The 20,447-nt window shown below is 35.3% G+C and overlaps 1 protein-coding gene across 4 annotated transcripts in view; it reads left to right on the top strand.

Annotated features, from left to right (window-relative positions):
- The window catches only part of Sik2 (salt inducible kinase 2), a 122,085-nt gene that overhangs the window by 49,506 nt on the left and 52,132 nt on the right, over window positions 1-20,447 (top strand). The window contains exon 2 of one of the 4 annotated variants that reach the window (XM_046465965.2): window positions 18,612-18,777. The exons of the other annotated variants lie outside the window; for them this stretch is intronic. The gene's annotated coding sequence lies outside the window, so the exon portion shown is untranslated. The remainder of the gene's footprint in view (window positions 1-18,611; window positions 18,778-20,447) is intronic. 4 annotated transcript variants of the gene reach the window in all.

Genomic DNA, 20,447 nt, shown 5'->3' with positions numbered 1-20,447 from the left:
AAAATTAAAAAATATATTTTCCAAAACTTTAGCCTAATAGATTTTATGTCCAACCTGTGTTATGTAATATGATTTTTAGGAGTAATTTGTGGAAAGGAGAGTCACACTTTACAGGGGTTGTATCTTCCTGAGTTTGTGCACACCAGTTATTAAAATGAATCTAATAATACCGAGTACCTGCTGTTTCTCTTTATTTGGTATGGTTTATAGGCAAAAGATTCAAAATACAGTATCACTGAAGAGCAAGACTGGGTCAAAAAGATGACTAAAGTAGAGCTGGGAGCAGTGGTGAACGCCTGTAATCCCAGTAGCTCAGGAAGCTGACTGCAAGTTCAAAGCCAGCCTCAGCAACTTAGCAAGGTCTTAAGCAACTTAGTGAGACCCTGTCTCAAAATAAAATATAAATGGGGCTGGAGATGTGATTCAGTGTGGTTAAGAGCCTCTAGGTTCAATCCCCAGTAGCCCCCCTGCCCCCCCAAAAAAGGAAGAAGAAAAAAGAAAGCTAAAATAGGTTAGAAGAAGCCCAGGAAAACCTCTCTTTTCAAAGCTATGTGCCAGTACACTTACATTTTGAGACTGATTGTTTGGTTTGTTTTGGTTTTTTGTTTGTTTGTTTGTTTTCATGGTGCTGGGGATCTAGCCTGGGGCTTTGTTCATGCTAGGCAATAATGGCTGTACCACTAAGCTACATCCCAAGCCCCAACTGATTTCTTTTTCTTTTCTTTTTTTTAAAGTATTTATTAGAACTTTATCAGGAAAAAAAAAATCAATAATCAGTATTTCAAAAGTATAGAAAAATTAGAATGAGAAAAGAATACAGTACATTTCAGACTATAAAAATATTGAAACCACTCAGTTACAAAAGATGTGAAGTTTTTTTTAATAATTCTTTAAAAATTTTAGATTAACCAAAAAAAGTTCCTGTAGACTTCCTCTTAGGTTCTCAACCAACCAATTCAACTCTAAAGAACTTTTTTTTTCTATTTTATTTTTCAATTAATTAATTTATTTTAATTAGGTATATATGACAGCAGAATGCATTTTGATTCATTGTACACAACTGCAGCACAACTGTACATTTCTATGGTTGTACAAGATGTAGCATCACACCATATGCGCAGTCATACATGTACCTAGCATAATGATGTACATCTCATTCCACCATCTTTGCTGCCCCCTTGCACTCTCCCTCTCCTCCCTCCCCTTTGCCCTGTCAAAGCTCCTCCATTTTCCCCTTGTCTCCCCCCTGCCCATTATGGATCAGCATCTGCTTATCAGAGAGAACATTCAGCCTTTGGTTTTTTGGGATTGGCTTACTCACTTAGCATGATATTCTCTATTTCCATCCATTTACCTGCAAATGCCATTATTTAATTCTCTTTTAATGCTGAGTAATATTCCATTGTGTATATATACCTCAGTTGCTTTATCCATTCATCTATTGAAGTACCTAGGAATTAGTCTAGGAAACCCAACTGATTTCTTAATAAGCCTTTTTGTTAAGAAGGAAGCCTTAGAATGTGGATGAGAGATGAGAAAAGGAAACAGGACGGGCATGAAAGATTACTGTCTTCTTTTCAGTTTTACCTAGGGTCCTGATGGATACTTTTGAAAATGGTCTTAGATAACTTCTACAGGCCAGTATTTCTTATAGCATTTTCCACAAAATACTTGACCTGCTCCTTTAAAAAGAATTCTGTGGTCACAAAGAGAGGGACATATTAAATCCTTCTCCTGGAAGAGTCACAGTGCACCTTGGTAAATTAAGGACTGAGAACTTTTACAGTGAATGATACAAATGTCTTTAATCTCTTTCTTCATGTGCCTCTATTAATGTCTTTTAGAAAACCCTGGGGGACTGCTGAGATCAAATAAGAATGCTCTTGAGGAGAGGAATAACATTACAAAAGCACTGTTTCAGTAAAAGTGAGCTAGTAGAGTGTAGGATGAAGTGGAGATAAAAGAGATTGGAACATAAAATCTTGTTTGGAAGCTGTTGGAATAATTTGGTATAAAGAAATCACAAATGGTATAGTAATAGCAAATATTTATTCATCCATCAATTCACCAAAAATTTATTGAGCCTTACCTATGTGCCAAGCACTGTTCTAGATCCAGGAAACACTGGGAAAAAATTGAAAATCTTTGTTCTTTTGGAGTTTATTTACATCCTAAGAAAGGGAGAAATACAATAAACAGATACATAAAATGGCAAGTGTTGAAGAGTACTAAAAAGAAAAGTAAAGAAGGCTAAATGTAGAATCCACAGGGTGGTGATTAGAGGGAGACCTGGAGTTAAGCAGAGACCTGAATTAAGTAAGGAATAAAGCCCTGTGGGAGGAGCTGGGGATGTGGCTCAAGTGGTAGCACGCTCGCCTGGCATGTGTGCGGCCCGGGGTTTGATCCTCAGCACCACATACAAACAAAGATGTTGTGTCCGCCGAAAACTAAAAAGTAAATGTTGAAAAATTCTCTCTCTCTCTCTCTCTCTTAAAAAAAAAAAAAAAAAAAAAGCACTGTGGGAATCTAAGCTTAGGGAACACAGGACAAAGACTTTGAGGTAGGAACCCCATGTGACTACAGCAGAGTGAGTAGAGGGTGATAGGAATCGGGGAGGGGAGGTGTGGGAAGAGACAGGAAATATAAATTCATGTAGGACCTAATAGATCATGATAAGGACTTGACATTTTATATCCAGTGAGACTAAAAGCCTTTGGAGAGTTTTGAGCAGGGGAGTGACATGGTATGACTAAGTTTTTCATTGGTCATTCTGACTCCTTTTGGGAGAACAGGCTGAAGTCGAGACAAACTGGTTGGGACCATTACCATAGTGCAGGCAGGAGACAGTGTTGGCTTGGACCCAGGAAGGTGTATGTGATGGTAAGCAGTCAGCTTCAGAGTAAATTTTGAAAGTTAGGCTGACACAAGTTGGTGACGCTGTGTACCAGGTTTTATTTTCAATGTTTAACCCTAATTATTAAATCCTCATAAAACCTTCTGAAGTAGATACAGTTATCATATCTGTTTTACAGTTGAGGAGACCAAAGCCCAGAAAAGTAGCCTGCCACAGTCATACGGCTAATATGTAGTGGCATTGAATTTGAAACCCAGGAATTATAACTCCAGGGCCTGTGCTCTCACCATTATACTGTCCCCCCAGGGAGGAAGTAGAGGGAAATCCTTGGCCAAGACCCTGTTTCTGTTTCCTCTGGCAAACACCGTATAATAATGCTTTTGCTTTCATATTCCACCAGTGTGTTCAGAACTCCTAAGAAATAAAGTTGAATTTCCTCTTCTTTAATCAGCTTAGTATTTGAGCTAATTCTGCATAACCTTGCCCTTTTCCTTGTTTTCCTGTGAAACTATTTTGGAAGACTTACAAAGTTTCTGGGGGGAAATCATGTCTTCTGACTCTTTTTCTCCACAGGAAAAGGTTGGGGCAGGATAGACTGGTGCTGGGAAGGCTGGAGTATAAGAGAGAGTGGGATAAAAGCCAGGGGTTCTTTTAGGAGTAATTCTAACAGTTCTTTGAAATATTATCCTACCGTGCACCCCACCCACACTGCACAGCCCTCTACACACACCTCATATTAGAGAAATGGGATAGCAGTTAGGGCATTGCAAAAGGCCTTTTGCTTTTCTTTTCTTTTTTTTTTTTTTTTTTTTTTTTTTGTAGTTGTAGATTGACAGAATGCCTTTATTTTATTTGTTTCTTTTTATATGGTGCTGAGGATGGAACTCAGTGCCCTACGCATGCTAGGGGAGCACTCTACCACTGAGCTACAGCCTCAGCCCACAGCCTTTTGTTTTTCTGCTCAATATGGCCTACTTACTTGGATTCTGATAGGCGTGCTGGAACAGTAAAGCTTTACTACTGCCAATCATATTACTGTTATCTATTTTCCCCCATAGCTCAGGGGCTTTGGCATACTTTCTGAGAGGGAAGAAAGCGTCTCAAGAATGCATACATTTGAAATATTTTTCCAATTGCAGTGGCTCTAATCTACTCAAACAAATCAAGATTAAATTAAATCTCTCCCGCAATCCACTGAATTCTGCTTCTAAAATAGTGAACACGGGGAAATGGTTGAAATAAAAAAACAAACAAGTAGATTAAGTGCTGTAGGGATTTGATAGCATTTGGTGATGTCCCTGGGGTACCATGAAGCAGGTATAGACCAAGGATGGATGAAATGACCTGAGTAAGTCCAAAGTGGGTGGGAGGTATTAGAATTGATATTTAGAAATGCCAAGGACCACTGAGCCTATAGTTCTGTTTTCTGTGGACTTGGGCTTTACTAGTGTTGCTCTCTAGATATTAGACCACCATTGAGTGTCAGAACCTTGGAGAGTTCCAAACAGCAGGGCTGGAGAAGCTTTAAAATGTGTCTGTCACTACTTTACTGGCATGAAATAAAGTGAAGACTTACACATGATGCTGAAACACACATTATGTTTGTTTTTTATTGGAATCTCCAAGATTTAAAATGTTGGCCGTTCAACCTTCCCCCAACTGCATGGAGATCATTGAAGATTTCAGTCCATCTTGTGTAACAAGCTCAAAGTTACAGTTACAGTGGGGTTTGTGTTAAAGTGATGTTACAGAGGGAGGTGGGGTTCCAGATATTGTTTACTCCTAAGGTCTTTCCTAATGGTATTTCTTCCCTATGTTATTTCTTGACCCATTACGAAAATTAATTGAAATCTTTGGGGTTGGAAGAGTAGATTGCCCTAAATATAAATCTGTCCTTGTTTTTCTGATAAGCACTTACGTTTGAAAGTAAGAGATGTTTTTAAAAAAGGTGTTCTGTGTTAGAGGTGATTTATAAAAGCTGGAGGTAATACTACTAATAGCCAGCAACAACACTTCATAGTTTATTCAAGTTTAGGCTGTCTCTGCTTTTTACCTCCAATTTCAGTCATCTTATTTTGGGCCACTAAGAAAAATCCAAATACTTGAATTTCTTCTGTTGTCATGTCTTTGTCCTCGGTCTTAGATCATGTTCATGGTTTTCACATCAAATTAATAAATTTCTGATGGCTTCAGTTAAAACTTCTGTTATAAAACTTTTTTGAAACAGTCTACATTCTGATATCATATTTGCCTAAAATAGGATCTTGAAGGTAAATTTTAGGAAACACCTAATTATCAAATACTGGGGGCAGTAATAACAAAAGACTATAGAACTGAATGAAAGTAGAATTTTGCAGAGAAATAGTCATGATGTATTTACACTCTATGTTCCAGTTTGAAGAGATAGTCATTACCTTTTCCAATATTTGAGAGAACAAGAGAATTAGAGTAAAATTCTTAAATAAGTAACTAATTTGCAATGCCAAAAATGAATATGGTTCCTGAAAGGTATGTGATTAAAGGAGAATCTGCAGGATTATGTTAGCATTTTAAAATCAGATTTTGGAGATAAGAAAAGTTAGGCTTAGGGTGGATAATAAAAAGGATTAGTAAGAAATGTACAGTTGTTCAAATGATATTGATTAATAGCTATTGTTGGTTATTTTAATGAAATTAGTATATTTTTAAACGATGAGGTAGACCCAGTTTGTTATAGTCTGAGTTTGGACTAAGACTTAAGTTTGTTTTGCATACCATATACTTCAAAACACCAAGAGGCTAATTTCAGGTAAGGTTTTGGATAGACCTAGTAGAAGCAGGGAATTATTATGTCTGAGTGTGAATCTGGAGTGATGAAATTACAAGTGAAACCACTACAGAATATGGCAAAATAAAAGGGAGCCAGAGTTCAACGATAACTGTAAAGGGAATATTGATGCCATTAGTGGGAAGGAAGGAAGGAACTAAGTAACTAACTTGTTGAATGTGAAAGAGAATTTGCTAAATGGTTGGAAATTCTATTAGTTTCACAAATACTTATCAAACCCTACAGGGATGTGTGTGTGTGTGTGTGTGTGTGTGTGTGTTGCTATGAATTGAACCTAGTGTTTCACCCATGGAAGGACAGTGCTGTGCCACTGAGCTGCATCCCCAGTCCTAGAGATGTCCTTTTTAAACATTTGACAAGGTATATTTGTTCAGGTTTCTTCAACCTCCCCACATATAACTCAATAATATGGTCCTCACATGAATTTTCTTGAGAAAACATTTTTAAGCCAGTTGTATGGATAGAATGATTGCTTTTTTAAAAAAACCATCTGTTTTCCTCTTACAGTAATAACCAATTGATGGTTTTCAAACTCTTGTTTAGGGGATAAAACTCAGTGATAGAACACTTGCCTAGTACATAGGAGATCATGAGTTTGATCCTTAGCACTGCTCCTGCCGTACCCCTCCCCCCCAAAAAAAAACTTAGCCTATTTTATTATTGTGTTAAAAAGTATATTGTCCCTCTGGATTTAAATTTGGACAGATGATTTGTATGTGGTGTTCTATATTTCAATAAAGCTGTGAAAAAATTAGTCCTTATTGCAACACATTTTCAAGTGATGTTATTTCAGCTCAATTGAGGAAAGGCCATAGTTCTGTATTAGTAGTAAATCTTCTTATATAATAATAAATTACATAGATTTGAGGGAAAAGAGAGTAGATACCAATTAAGTTTTAGAAAGAAATTTTAAGCTAATTCTTAGAATATGTAATAAATAGATATTTTTCCTTTTTCTTTTCAACAAACATTAAGTACTTTTTTTTACCTAGCCAGATAAGTCAGGAAAGACTTCTTTAATGAGATGATGAAGAGTAGGAATCAGTATGATGAGGAAGACAGAGATATTCAGAAGAATCAGCAAGTATAATAGAAATACTTAGGGAACTGCGCTCAGTGTGGAATTACTGAAGTGGGGGATTTGTATGAAAGAGACAGACACTTCCCTATAAATACAGAAAATTCAACACATTTTTAACAGCTTCATCATATTCCATAGTATGTCATTCTTCTATTGATAGACTTTTAGACTATTTCATAATTTGGGCTATTTCAAATAAATATACAGTTATTCTTCCAAACCCATGAATGTAATTGTATCAAAGAGTTTAGTTTAAATAATCACCATTAACAAATCTTAGTACATATCAAATCTGAGCTATGATCAGTCACACCTCATATTATGTAATTTTGAGATTCAAACTATTTTGAGTAAATCAAAGATGTTTTCAGTTTCAGGTTACACAGGGGCTTGTTAGTCCATAGTAAAGACTTTGGCTTTACTCCGAGAATATGAGAAGCCATTGCAGGATTATGGGCAGTGGACTGACAAGATATAACTGTTTCTAAAGATCACTGTGGCTACTGTGTCAAGAATGAAAAACAGGGAGGCAAAGATAAAAGCAGGAAAACCAGTTAAGGAATTATTGTAATAGTTCAGGCAAGGAATAATAATGGCTTGAACTAAAAGGGGGTTGATGGAATTAAAGAAAAATAGTGATATTATGGACATATGTCAAAATTACAATTGATTGGATTTGCTGATTGGCTGGGTGTAGAAAGAGAAAAAAGTCTTAACTCTTTAAGTTTTGAGTGGCCTTTTACTTCATAAAGAAGACAATGAAAGGTACAGGTTTAGGAGAGATAACCAAGAGTTCTTTTGGGGGCATATTAAGTTTGAGATGCATAGTCTATAAATGTATGGAGTTGGTGGGTAGGCAGTTTATAGATGAGGCCAGAGAACAGGATGGCAATATTTTATTAATGAATGAATGAATGGTTGACACATAAATAAAGAAGGAAATGTATGAACCAAAAGTTTGAAAGAAGTCAGGTGCAGTAAAAAAAAATGTTGCTATTAATAATTCTGCATGGAGATATAATATTATGGAATTGCTGTGCTTCATCAAAGTTACCATAAAGAAAATCTCTTTTGGGTGCTGGGGTTGTGGCTCAGCGGTAGAGCACTCACCTTGCACATGCAGAGCCCTGGGTTCAATCCTCAGCACCACGTAAAAATAAATAAATGAAATAGAGGCATTGTGTCCAACTACAACTAAAAATATAAATAAATATTTTAAAAAAAGATCTCTTTTTATTTTAATTTCCATATAGTATCAGAAATGTTCTTCACACACACACAGCCCTAATAAATTGAATTAGAAAGACTCTTGGTAAATAGTTGAGCTGTTAATCCTTTACTGTGTTCTGGCTATGGTAATTTACCCAGTATTTAGACTTCCTAGTCTTTAGACCCTGATTTTTGTTTCCCTATTGAATGTGTCATTTCCTTAACCCCTACATCCTCTTCGATCTCAGCTGTTCCTTTCTCACTGACCATAAACTATATATGCAGATACTACTCATTCTCAGCTTTTAAAGTATCTTCTCCCTTTTATCCATGTGTTAAGGGGATGCTTACATTTGATAAAACTTTATTCCATCCGTGGCACAAACTGCACAAACTAATTATAGTAGTTTAAAATAATGTGAATTTAATCTTTCTCATCATCTACATGATCACATTTTATTCAGGAAACAAAAAACCAGACACTCAAACTCAATGCATGTGAATCAGAAATTCATCCCAGCACTGATTCTTTTTGTTCTGTTTTTTGCCATCTAAGGATTGAACCCAGGGCCTTGCACATACTAGGTGTGGCACTGATTCTTAATCCTGTAGATTTCAAAAAATCAAATCCAAACACATTGACAGATCTCACTACCTTTTTCCAACTTATTTGGTTAATAGACATCCTTATTTATATAGAAGCTTAATGGTCCACAAATATTTGAATAGTATAGAAGGTATTCTGTTTGAACTATTGGTTTTATTAGGGCATGATGAACTTTAAGTTTCAAGTAGAACAACCTCAGAATTTCCTCCAAGGCTTTAACTTTAGCTCCTCTTGAATTTATATAGTGCTAACAGGCTGTAGTATTATGAGATATGTTAAACTTTATTGGAATATTCTTAATATTTATCTATGAGATGCTTATGCCCAGGATATTTACTAAACCTTACAGTCTCAATTGTATATGAAGTTCTGAAAGACTTACAATTTTTTAGTAACATTTTTTTAAATAATTAGATAGCTAAACCATAATTAGATAACATATTCCTGGAAAGCAGATGTATTTACCAAATAAATTATATTTTTTCCTTCTGTCAGCAAAGAATGGAAAAGATTGATTAGAAAGACAGGTCAGATAATGAAGTAAAATAGAAAACACAGAGACAAGCCCACAAAGTTATAGTCATCTGATACTTGATAAAGGTGCCAAAAATGTATGTAGAAGAGGGGCCAGGGTTGTGGCTCAGTGGTAGAGCGCTTGCCAAGCATGTGTGAAGCACTGGGTTCGATCCCAGCACCACATAAAAATAAACAAAATAAAGGTATTGTGTCCATCTGCAACTAAAAAGATATTAAATATTTATATACGTAGAAGGAAAGATAGCCATTTTAACCAATGATGCTGGGAAAACTGAATATCCTTATGTTGAAGTTTGAAACTAGATCCCTATCTCACCCTGCACAAAAGTCAAATCAGAGTGGATCAAAGACTTAGGAATTAGACCAGGAAATTTTTTTTTATTGGTTGTTCAAAACATTACAAAGCTCATGATATATCATCTTTCATACATTTGACTCAAGTGGGTTATGAACTCCCATTTTTACCCCAAATACAAATTGCAGAATCACATCAGTTACACACTCACATTTTTACATAATGGCATATTAGTGACTGTTGTATTCTGCTACCTTTCCTATCCCCTACTATCCCCCCTCCCCTCCTCTCCCATCTTCCCTCTCTACCTCATCTGCTATTGTTCAGTTCTCTCCCTTCCCCCCCCCATTCCCCACACAACCTCTTATGTGTAATTTTGTGTAACATTGAGGGTCTCCTACCATTTCCATATGATTTCCCTTCTCTCTCCCTTTCTCTCCCCCCACTCAACTCTGTTTAATGTTAATCTTTTCCTCATGCTCTTCCTCCCTGTTCTGTTCTTAGTTGCTCTCTTTATATCAAAGAAGACATTTGGCATTTGTTTTTTAAGGATTGGCTAGCTTCGCTTAGCATAATCTGCTCTAATGCCATCCATTTCCCTGCAAATTCCATGATTTTGTCATTTTTTAGTGCTGTGTAATACTCCATTGTGTATAAATGCCACATTTTTTAATCCATTCATCTATTGAAGGGCATCTAGGTTGGTTCCACAGTCTAGCTGTTGTGAATTGTGCCGCTATGATCATTGATGTGGCAGTATCCCTATAGTACGCTCTTTTAAGATCCTCAGGGAATAGTCCGAGAAGGGCGATAGCTGGGTCAAATGGTGGATCCATTCCCAGCTTTCCCAGGAATCTCCATACTGCTTTCCAAATTGGCCTCACCAATTTGCAGTCCCACCAGCAATGTACAAGTGTACCCTTTTCCCCACATCCTCGCCAACACTTATTGTTGTTTGACTTCATAATGGCTGCCAATCTTACTGGAATGAGATGGTATCTTAGGGTGGTTTTGATTTGCATTTCTCTGACTGCTAGAGATGGTGAGCATTTTTTCATGTACTTGTTGATTGATTGTATGTCCTCCTCTGAGAAGTGTCTGTTCAGGTCCTTGGACCATTTGTTGATTGGGTTATTTGTTATCTTATTGTTCAATTTTTTGAGTTCTTTGTATATTCTGGATATTAGGGCTCTATCTGAAGTGTGAGGGGTAAAAATTTGTTCCCAGGATGTAGGCTCCCTATTTACCTCTCTTATTGTTTCTCTTGCTGAGAAAAAACTTTTTAGTTTAAGTAGGTCCCATTTGTTTATTCTTGTTATTAACTCTTGGGCTATGGGCGTCCTATTAAGGAATTTGGAGCTGTAGATCGTAGCCAACTTTTTCTTCTATCAGACGCAGTGTCTCTGATTTGATATCTAGCTCCTTGATCCATTTTGAGTTAACTTTTGTGCATGGAGAGAGAAAGGGATTCAGTTTCATTTTGTTGCATATGGATTTCCAGTTTTCCCAGCACCATTTGTTGAAGATGCTATCCTTCCTCATTGCATGCTTTTAGCCCCTTTATCAAATATAAGAAAGTTGTAATTTTGTGGATTGGTCTCTGTGTCCTCTATTCTGTACCATTGGTCCACCTGCCTGTTTTGGTACCAGTACCATGCTGTTTTTGTTATTATTGCTCTGTAGTACAGTTTGAGATCTGGTATCGCTATACCTCCAGATTCACACTTCCTGCTTAGAATTGCTTTTGCTATTCTGGGTCTTTTATTTTTCCATATGAATTTCATGATTGCTTTCTCTATTTCTACAAGAAATGCCGTTGGGATTTTGATTGGCATCGCATTAAACCTGTAGAGAACTTTGGGTAATATCTCCATTTTGATGATGTTAGTTCTGCCTATCCATGAACAGGGTACATTTTTCCATCTTCTAAGATCTTCTTCTATTTCTCTCTTTAGGGTTCTGTAGTTTTCATTGTATAAATCTTTCACCTCTTTTGTTAGGTTGATTCCCAAGTATCTTATTTTCTTTGAGGATATTGTGAATGGAGTGGTTTTCCTCATTTCCATTTCAGAAGTTTTGTTGCTGATATACAGGAATGCCTTTGATTTATGCGTGTTGATTTTATATCCTGCCACTTTGCTGAATTCATTTATTAACTCTAGCAGTTTCTTTGTAGACCCTTTTGGTTTTTGATGGCTTTCAAGTCCTATAGCCATGTTCTAATTTTGCTAGAACTGGAGCTTTGAGCTAAGCACACAGGGTGAGACATATACTAAACTCTGTTGATTCCACCACTGTTAGCTTAAACTCTGGCTTTAACAAAATTTATGGAAAGATACCAAATGGTGTCTTAGGGTGCTTTATCTTAAACTTTTACTTGTCAGCAGTACACAGTAATAGTGTGTTTGGTTTTCTTAAGAGTAATGATTAAAAACCCATGCTAATCTCGTTCCTGGTTAACCACGGTGTGGCACAAGACTAACCACTTAAACCACCTGGAGATACCATTCAATGTAAGAGTCAGATCTGCAGACCCAGCTCTATGAAGTCATGTCCTTTTACTGAACATTAATCTTTTAAAGGCCACAAAAGAAAACCTTGCTCAAGACTATACCTGTTCCCCTGTTACTCAGGGTCATCATCACTAAGTTCTTAGGATCAGCAGGCCAGTTTCTTTTTCTGCCATTAAAAAGACTTTTGTTAAATAGCTACAGGGTTCCAGGGTCTCTTATCCTTCTGTCATTGGGTTGTATTTCTGTCCCTCTACACACTCTTGGTATACTACTAATTGTTTTGGGAAATGTTGAATCTTGGTTTCTGATGCTACCTTATGTGGAGGCACAGGCTCTGCTGCCTGTCTTAAATCCCTAGCTACTGTCCAAAATGGAACCATTTACCTTTCATCTTTCCTATGGGCTTCTTAGATTTGACCTATTGTCTTCTGTCTTCTAGCTGTCAATCATTTTCTACTCAGAATTCTGGCCTTTCAGCCTCATTGCTGGAAAAAAAGAAGTCAAAACTATTGTCACAATATATCTAACTTCTCTCTAGTCTTAAAATAAATGCTCTAAGAATTTTTGAACTAGAAATTATAGGGAAGAAATGAGGTAAAAACAAACTAAGGAGGGGGGTTGGGGTTGTGGCTCCGAGGTTGAGCACTTGCCTCCCAGGTATGAGGCATTGGGTTCTATTCTCAGCACACATTAAAAAATAAATAAATACAATAAAGATATTGTGTCCATCTACAACTAAAAAAAGTATTTAAAAAAATGAACTAAGGGGGAATTTGAAGTCACATTTTATACAAAGCTGATATCCATTGGAGTATTAATACTGAATCAAAAGGCAACCTTAGAGGTTATACTGATTATATATATCTAGAAACTGAAGGCTATAAAGATTAAATTATCTTCCCAAGAACTGAGAAGAGAGCCCCAGTGTTTTTAACATTAGCCAATGTTGTCTGGAAGCTTTTATAATTACTCCCATGACTTAGGAGTTAGCCATAAGTAACCCCTCTATGTCTTTTATCTTCCTTTGCTTCTGGAATGGAACGATAATTCATTCTCCAGAACCTGCCTAATTAGTTGTGCCCCCTTCCCAGCACTGAACCTAGAAATAAACAGGAGGCTATGAGTAAACTGGCTTGAAAAAAGTGCTCAAAGAACCTCATTTTGAGGGGAAAATTCCAACTACTCTTTTCTACATCATCTTCTATAATGGAGTCAATAATTAATATAGTCCACAGGAGCAGATTCCAAGCAAATATTCTTCAAGGCCACTTGATGATGTTATCTAAAAATGTCATTCAGATATGTAAAAATGATAAAATATATGTGTAATAGTTAAAGAACACAAAATATCACAATTACAAATTGTGTGGCAAATGTTCAAAAGATTTCTTAGTACAAATTGTGAGTTTTGTATCTAAGCATATTTCTTTTTTCCAATATTGAAAACTGTACTAGTCATTGTTACATTGTGATACTGTTACACAGCAGTCCCCCAAATTCAGTGGTTTTCATCAACAAGTACTTCTTGTGTGTAGGTCACTGGTGTGGTTCTGCTTTGGGCTACAGATTGGGTTCAGATCTGTGCTTCATCTCTCATTCTGAGCATACTCTTCTCATGGTAGATTGTAGAAACAAGAGATCAAAGCAAACTTCACATATTCCCCATGACCAAGACCAAAGACAAGAATTGTACACCACTTGTTCTACTGGGAGATATTGCAAAGTCTTATGACAAAGAGTATAGGAAAATCAGGTATGGGAAGGAAGTGAAAAAAATGGGAATTGTAATCCACCACAAAAATATTCCAGCATTATAATGTGTTTGTCACTGAATTACCTGTCTTCTTTTATTTCTAAATGGTTGAGCAACTGGTTAGAATCTTATTTTTTCCACCTGACCCTTCCCTTTCACTATTGTATTTTTCCTCTTTGACAAGTAACTTAACATTGTCATTGTTTTTTCCTGTGTAGGACCTCAGTAAGCATGCATCACAGTCAGGCAATGGGTTAATAAACTAAAGAACTGATTTTCATAAATTTGTTTGTCCAAGAACCTTGATTTACTCTTCAACTAACTTTATTACAAGAGCTTCATTGAAAAATGGTTCCTGCTTAACACGGTTTAATTCATACTTTTGGGTACCCAGTATCCATTTTTTTTATTATTCTAATTTGTTATACATGGCAGCAGAATGCATTTCAATTCATAGTACACATATATAGCACAATTTTTCATATCTCTGGTTGTACACAAGTAGAGTCACACCATTCGTGTCTTCATACATGTACTTAGGGTAATGTCCATCTTATTCCACCGTCTTTCCTACCCCCATGCCCTCTCCATCCCCTTTGTCCTATCTAAAGTTTGCCTATTCCTCCCATGCTCCCCCCATCATCCCCATTATGTATTAGCATCCTTATATCAGAGAAAACATTCAGCATTTGGTTTTGGGGATTGGCTTACTTCACCTATCATTATATTGTCCAACTCCATCCATTTTCCTGCAATGACATGATTTTATTCTCTTTTAATGCTGAGTAATATTCCATTATATATATATATATATATATATATATATATATATACCACATTTTCTTTATCCATTCACTTACTGAAGGGCATCTAGGTTGGTTCCACAATTTAGCTATTGTGAATTGTGCTGCCGTAAACTTTGATGTGGCTGAGTGCCCAGTAGCCATTTCTGAATGAAAAAAAATCCAGTGTGGCTGGATTCTTTGGATTCACCTGAAAAACTCAGTGAAAAAGAGAGGCATATATTGTTCTTTATGAGTGAATATGACAATGAGTTGGATCTCAAGAATTTGCCAAAAATGTAAATATTTTTAGTATGTTTACGCAGAAAGCAAAATGTTAAAATTAACAAATCTACTTCTATAATTAGTATTTTATTCTCCAAGTTAGACATTTCTCTCCACACTTGACATTTGAATCCCAATTCCTAAAAATTGCATGATTTGTTAAACCCTAATGTTTAGACTACATTTATTTCCTTCTTAAGAAATAATTGCATATCAAAACAGCTATCTGGATGTATTTATCTGTGTAAAGAACGTGTTAGGAGTGTGACCAGATTGCATTTATAAATATTATTATAACACTACCATAAATTAAGTAAATAGCACATAACATCAGTAGTTCAGTTTAGAATTACTCATTTATCAGTCCAGTCAGAATCATTACTCAGAAATAACTCAGCAGACTTTGTGGTCTTGTAGAGATGACAAAAATAAGTAGACTGAAAAATACCTATTTGGGGGATTGTCTGGAATGTTTAATACCATCAAGATGACATCATCATCATCATGTGGAAGGATGAAATATGAATTTGGGCATTTTCCCAGGCTATTCGGTTGACATTATTCAAAAGAAGAAAATCACTGCCTAAAAAACAGTTCTGGGACTATGAAACATGACTACATAAAATCAGTAAGAAAACCCAGCTATTGTTCTGAAATCATATTGAGAGAGTTTAAAGTGTTTCAGACAATATCTCATCTTGTCTACAAGCCAGTATTGTTTAATGACATTTCTTCTGTGATTGTCTTGAAGTGGCAATTAAAGTTTTTACTATTTAACCTTCTTTTCTCATATGAATTATAAATTTGTTTGCTTAGAAATTGAATTTTATTTCCTTATGGCTCCCACATCAGCTGTTATGACTATTCCAATAAAAGTGCTTATGTTTTTTTTTTTAATTTAACTTTTGGAGCTGTACAGCTTATAATAAGGAGTTCACAGTTTCAGATTATTTTTAAGTGCTTTTAAAAGGTAAATTTCATCAGGTTCCTTACCTACTTAAAACCCTTAACTGGTTTAACAATGTTTTAAAATCCAGAATTCCTCCTTATGCCTATAAATTTTGCTGAGTTTGATGACTTTTTCAGATTCTGTTTCATCATATGCCTTACTGCTTTCTTGCTCTTGGTGCTTTCTCCTCATTGGTCTCCTTTTGGTTTCATGAGCATGCTACGTCTTATCCTAGGGTGCTTTTCTTCTCTGTGGAAATAGTACCTTCTCAGAGAAGCATCTCGTGATCATCCTATCTAGAGTGGCCTCTTTCAGGTAATTTTCAGTTGATTACACTATTTCTCTGGCATTTATTGTACCCTGAAGTTATCATTTTTGTCTACTTATTTATTATCTTTTTCTCCACTGAGGTAGAAGTATCATGAGGAGAAAGTGCCACGTGACACAAAGTCATTCAAATATTTGTTGAACTAATAAATACATGAATGACTCTTACTCTTTAAATTCATAATTTTCTATGAACTTCTTTCTTCCTTAATTCAATTCCATAAGGGAGAAAGCACTGTACTCCTGAAGACGGCACAGTTGAGGGCCCTAAGGAGCCCTATACTACTGTGCCCATTGCTCATAATGTAACTTAAGTGATTTGGGGTTTTCAAAGACCCCAAATGAAAACTTAGCCAAAAAATCATGTCTTTTGTACATGTTTATCTTTATAAGCCTCAGTTTGCCCTATTAAGTATTTCAAAATTGGAAGCTTTAGTTTTCCCATAATGTATGTTTGTGTGGTAACTATCTTGTTAGATTCTGAGGACATGATATTCTTACACAACAGGTATGGAAATAAAACCCCTTCCAAGGGTTATTTAACATAAAGTTGCGGTTCACAAGCAGAGCAATTTGAGGCATGACTCTTAGTAAGAACAAAACTTGGGAGTTGATTACTGAGAAAATCAAGAGTAATCCAGGACTAAATAATTTGCCCAAGGTCACACAGCAGTGAGAAACAGAGCCAGGATTTAAAATTAGGCTTGTCCAACTCATTTACTTCTATTACATTTTAGAATATCCCTAGGTAAAATATATAAATATTTGTGTATTTATATGTTAAATATATATGTATGTTTGCTGTGTATCTGTTACTAACATCATGTACTATATTACAACCTCTCAGCTTCTATGAAAGGATTATAAATAATTTTTTAAAAGTTTGACTGTATTTATTGTTTTTTTTTTGTTACTGAACACTTGAACATATAGTCATGGAAGTCAATTGTAAATAACCTTTACAAATTTAAACTATGTAGCTAAAAACTCATTTTACTTCTCAGAAAAACATGATTTGTTTCAGTAGTTCCACATAGCTTGAAGAACTGATTCAGAGACTAACAGATGGGAACAGTCTAATGTAGGGAAATTGCTGAAAGCACAATTAAATTGCTAGAGTATACCACAAGCAACAATTTCCTTAATTTTCTTCAAACACACAATTTGAAATGATTATGTGCTTACAAAAACAAACAGAATAAAGCAAAATGTTTTATAATCTGTAGTTTCATATTCACAAATGTGTCTCAAGGTTAAAAGTTTAATATAATTTGATTTTATAATTTATAATCTAATATATAAAATTAAAACAACCAGATTATCCTATTATATCAATACAGATTAGGCACCTAATTAATCCTCTGCTAGTGTTTACATGTCAGATGGTGCATATATTAATATGCTAAAAACTTTTTCAGGGTTTTATTTTATTTTATGGACCTTCCATTCTTAGTTATTATATTCAATACTGCTTGGCAAGAACCAGCATAAGCTATGTCAAAGAATTGTGATCTACAAATAAGAAGTGTTTTGTTTCACATGACACTTTTGTACCAATTAGAGGAAAGAACTACTAGAGAAAAAGATATGTAGAGATCTGGATATAGGAATTAAAAACAATAGATTTTCAAAATATTTTGAAAAGCACAGATGAACCAGTTTTGATTGCCTTGCTGGAGCTTCAGGATTCATAGTGTACCAATTCCTGAAAACACTTTTCTTTAAATTAAGAAATTAAGAATGCAAGGTCTTCATAAATTAGTGAGTTTGGAACCTCTGACCAGGATTTCGTTATCTGAGTTTTTAAAAACTTTAAAAATCAAACGTTAAATTGGCATCAGCATGTTTATTCCCAAATTACAAATTGATGAAACTACATATTAAATCCTTTAAACATAATATTAAATATTTAATTGCAAAAATTATTAATCTTTTGGACTGCCATTCAGCTCCACTTCTAAGGGATGCTGATAATTTCTGACTGGAGAATATAAGGTTTAATAGTAGTTATGCAAAGATTTTGATATCCCTAAAACATGAGGGAACTTAGCTAGGTTAGTTTTCCCACTTCTTTGATTAAGTGTGGGGAAAATTGCCTCTATCCCTGAGGGAAGAGATGCCATAAATAATGATGACAATGATGATAGTTGGTAACATTTATTGAGCATTTATTATGTGTCAGACACTATGCCATGGAATTTAGATTTATCAATAAAAGCAGAATGAAAACATTGATTAATTATACTTTATATAAAACAATTCGGTATAATTTGAAATCTACTTACTAGGCCTTCAGTAATTTAGAAGTTGGTGAGAAATTTGAATTTTTGAGGTTAAGTGATTGTAATGAGCTCAGTCTTGATACTGTTGTGGTAAAAAGAAAATTTGTTTAGATATCTGATATCAAGTGAATGTTGAAAGGGCAAATGGACTTGGCAAATCTAGAGATTATTTTTATTAAAATTCTTGGTAATGAACAGAGGACAGAAGACAGAGTTTCTTAAGCCAATATTAAACCTAAGATTTTTATACACTTTTGAAATTGCATACAAATTGTAATGTTCATTTGTATATATGTATAATTTTCACTAGATTCTCAATATATCTGTGTATGGAAGATCCCAGGACACACAGTTAAGACATATCTCAACTGAGAGACTAAGAGGCATCCCTGAGATAGGAACTAAATGACAAGATTATGAAAAAGAATTATAATTGTCCAGAAGAATAAAGCACATCAAAGGTTATCAACACAAAGGTAATGGTTTAGGGGAGGAATCTGGAAAAACAAAGGGAAAGGCCCCAAACTAGACTATGATACTTTCATGTAGGGAAATGAGCCAATTAGTGAAGAAGATGGAGAAAGACCAGGTAAACACAGAATCAATAGGGAGAGGTGTTTATTTTGGAGACCAGTTAAGTGTTAGATGTAATTGAAAGTCATAAAAAATGAGAATTGAAAAAGGATAATGGCTTTACCCTAGGGGGAGTTATTGAGTGACTTGAAAGGAATTTCAATGGGGTGTGAAACATAGAAACTGTATCAAAGGGACTGATGGGTAGAAAAGGAAGTTAGGAAAGGAAGGTAGCCTGAGTCAACCTCTCAGGTTAATAGCAACAGTAATAATCATAACTGAAGCAGTAGCTAAGATTTTTGAGCACTTTTATGTCTCAGGTACTATGCCAAGGCTTTGTTTTTTATTCGGACTTTTAAAATTCAATCTTTGCTTAACTGTGGGTCGCAGATACTATTGTTATCCCCATTTGGGGATTAGCAAATGGAGGATTCAGGAGGTCGAGGAATTTGCTCAAGGTCCCATAGTTAGCAAGCTTGACAATTTGAACCCTTCATTTTTAGCACCATTATATTAAACATCAAAATATATCTCTAATCCTATAAAGGAATGTTGAAGATTTCAGTGTTCTGCTGCAGAATTTGTAGAATAAATATTTTTTATATATGAAGTGGGAAAAATACAATTATAAATAGATTTTCTCACATAAAGTGAAGTACAGAAAGGGTAAACCAAAAACTAATTTTAAAAAGTTACTTAGAGAGGAAGGGGACAGGGATGGCAGCAAAACTTAGTGTAAATCTTATTACGGTTTTAATTTGAAGCATCCAGTATTATTCAAAAAATAGGGTTAAAGAAGAGAGAGAAAAGTAATTCCTAATATTTGAAAGCAAACACACCTGTCTTATGTCACGTTGGCTTCACACCACACACAGGTAGCTCTTCCAACTCCATGTTCTACAATAATAAAGTTCAAGATAAAAAGAACTATAAAGAAATATTAACTTTTAAATTTTATCCAGCAACTTCATTGTTAGTAGTACTATTTGTACAGCTATTTTGAAACTGTTTTATGTTTACTGTAGGATAAAACTAATAATTTATGTTAATATTAAGAACCAAGCTGGGTACAAGGGTACACTCCTGTAATACCTGAGGCTTGGGAGGCTGAGGCAGGAGGATTGTGAGTTCAAAGTCAGCCTCAGCAAAAAGCAAGGTGCTAATAAGCACCTCATTGAGACCCTGTCTCTAAAATAAAATATCTTTGGCTAGGGATGTGGCTCAGTGGTCGAATGCCCCTGAGTTCAAAATCCCCAGTACCAAAAAAAAAAAAAAAAAAGAACCAAGATTTTTTTTTTCGTATTTATTTTTTAGTTGTAGATGGACACAATACTTTTATTTTGTTTATTTTTATGTGGTGCTGAGGATCGAACCCAGGTCCCCGCATGTGCTAGGAGATCACTCTGCCACTGAGCCACAACTCCAGCCCCAAGAACCAAGATCTTTTAATGTAAGAAAAAGGTATACATTTTCAAAGAAATGTAATTTTTAGAATGTTAAATTTGAAATGGACATAAGTAGCATGAATTTATGAACATAAGTAGCATGCATTTATGAACTTTTTAAGAAAGTA

The sequence above is a fragment of the Marmota monax genome, unplaced genomic scaffold, assembly GCF_021218885.2.
Source record: "Marmota monax isolate L192 unplaced genomic scaffold, Marmota_monax_Labrador192_F-V1.1 WCK01_AAM20220418_F8-fsc00045, whole genome shotgun sequence".
In the NCBI taxonomy this organism is placed as follows: Eukaryota; Metazoa; Chordata; class Mammalia; order Rodentia; family Sciuridae; genus Marmota; species Marmota monax.
Note: the sequence above shows the minus strand (reverse complement) of the source record. Positions and strands in the feature narration are given on the sequence as shown.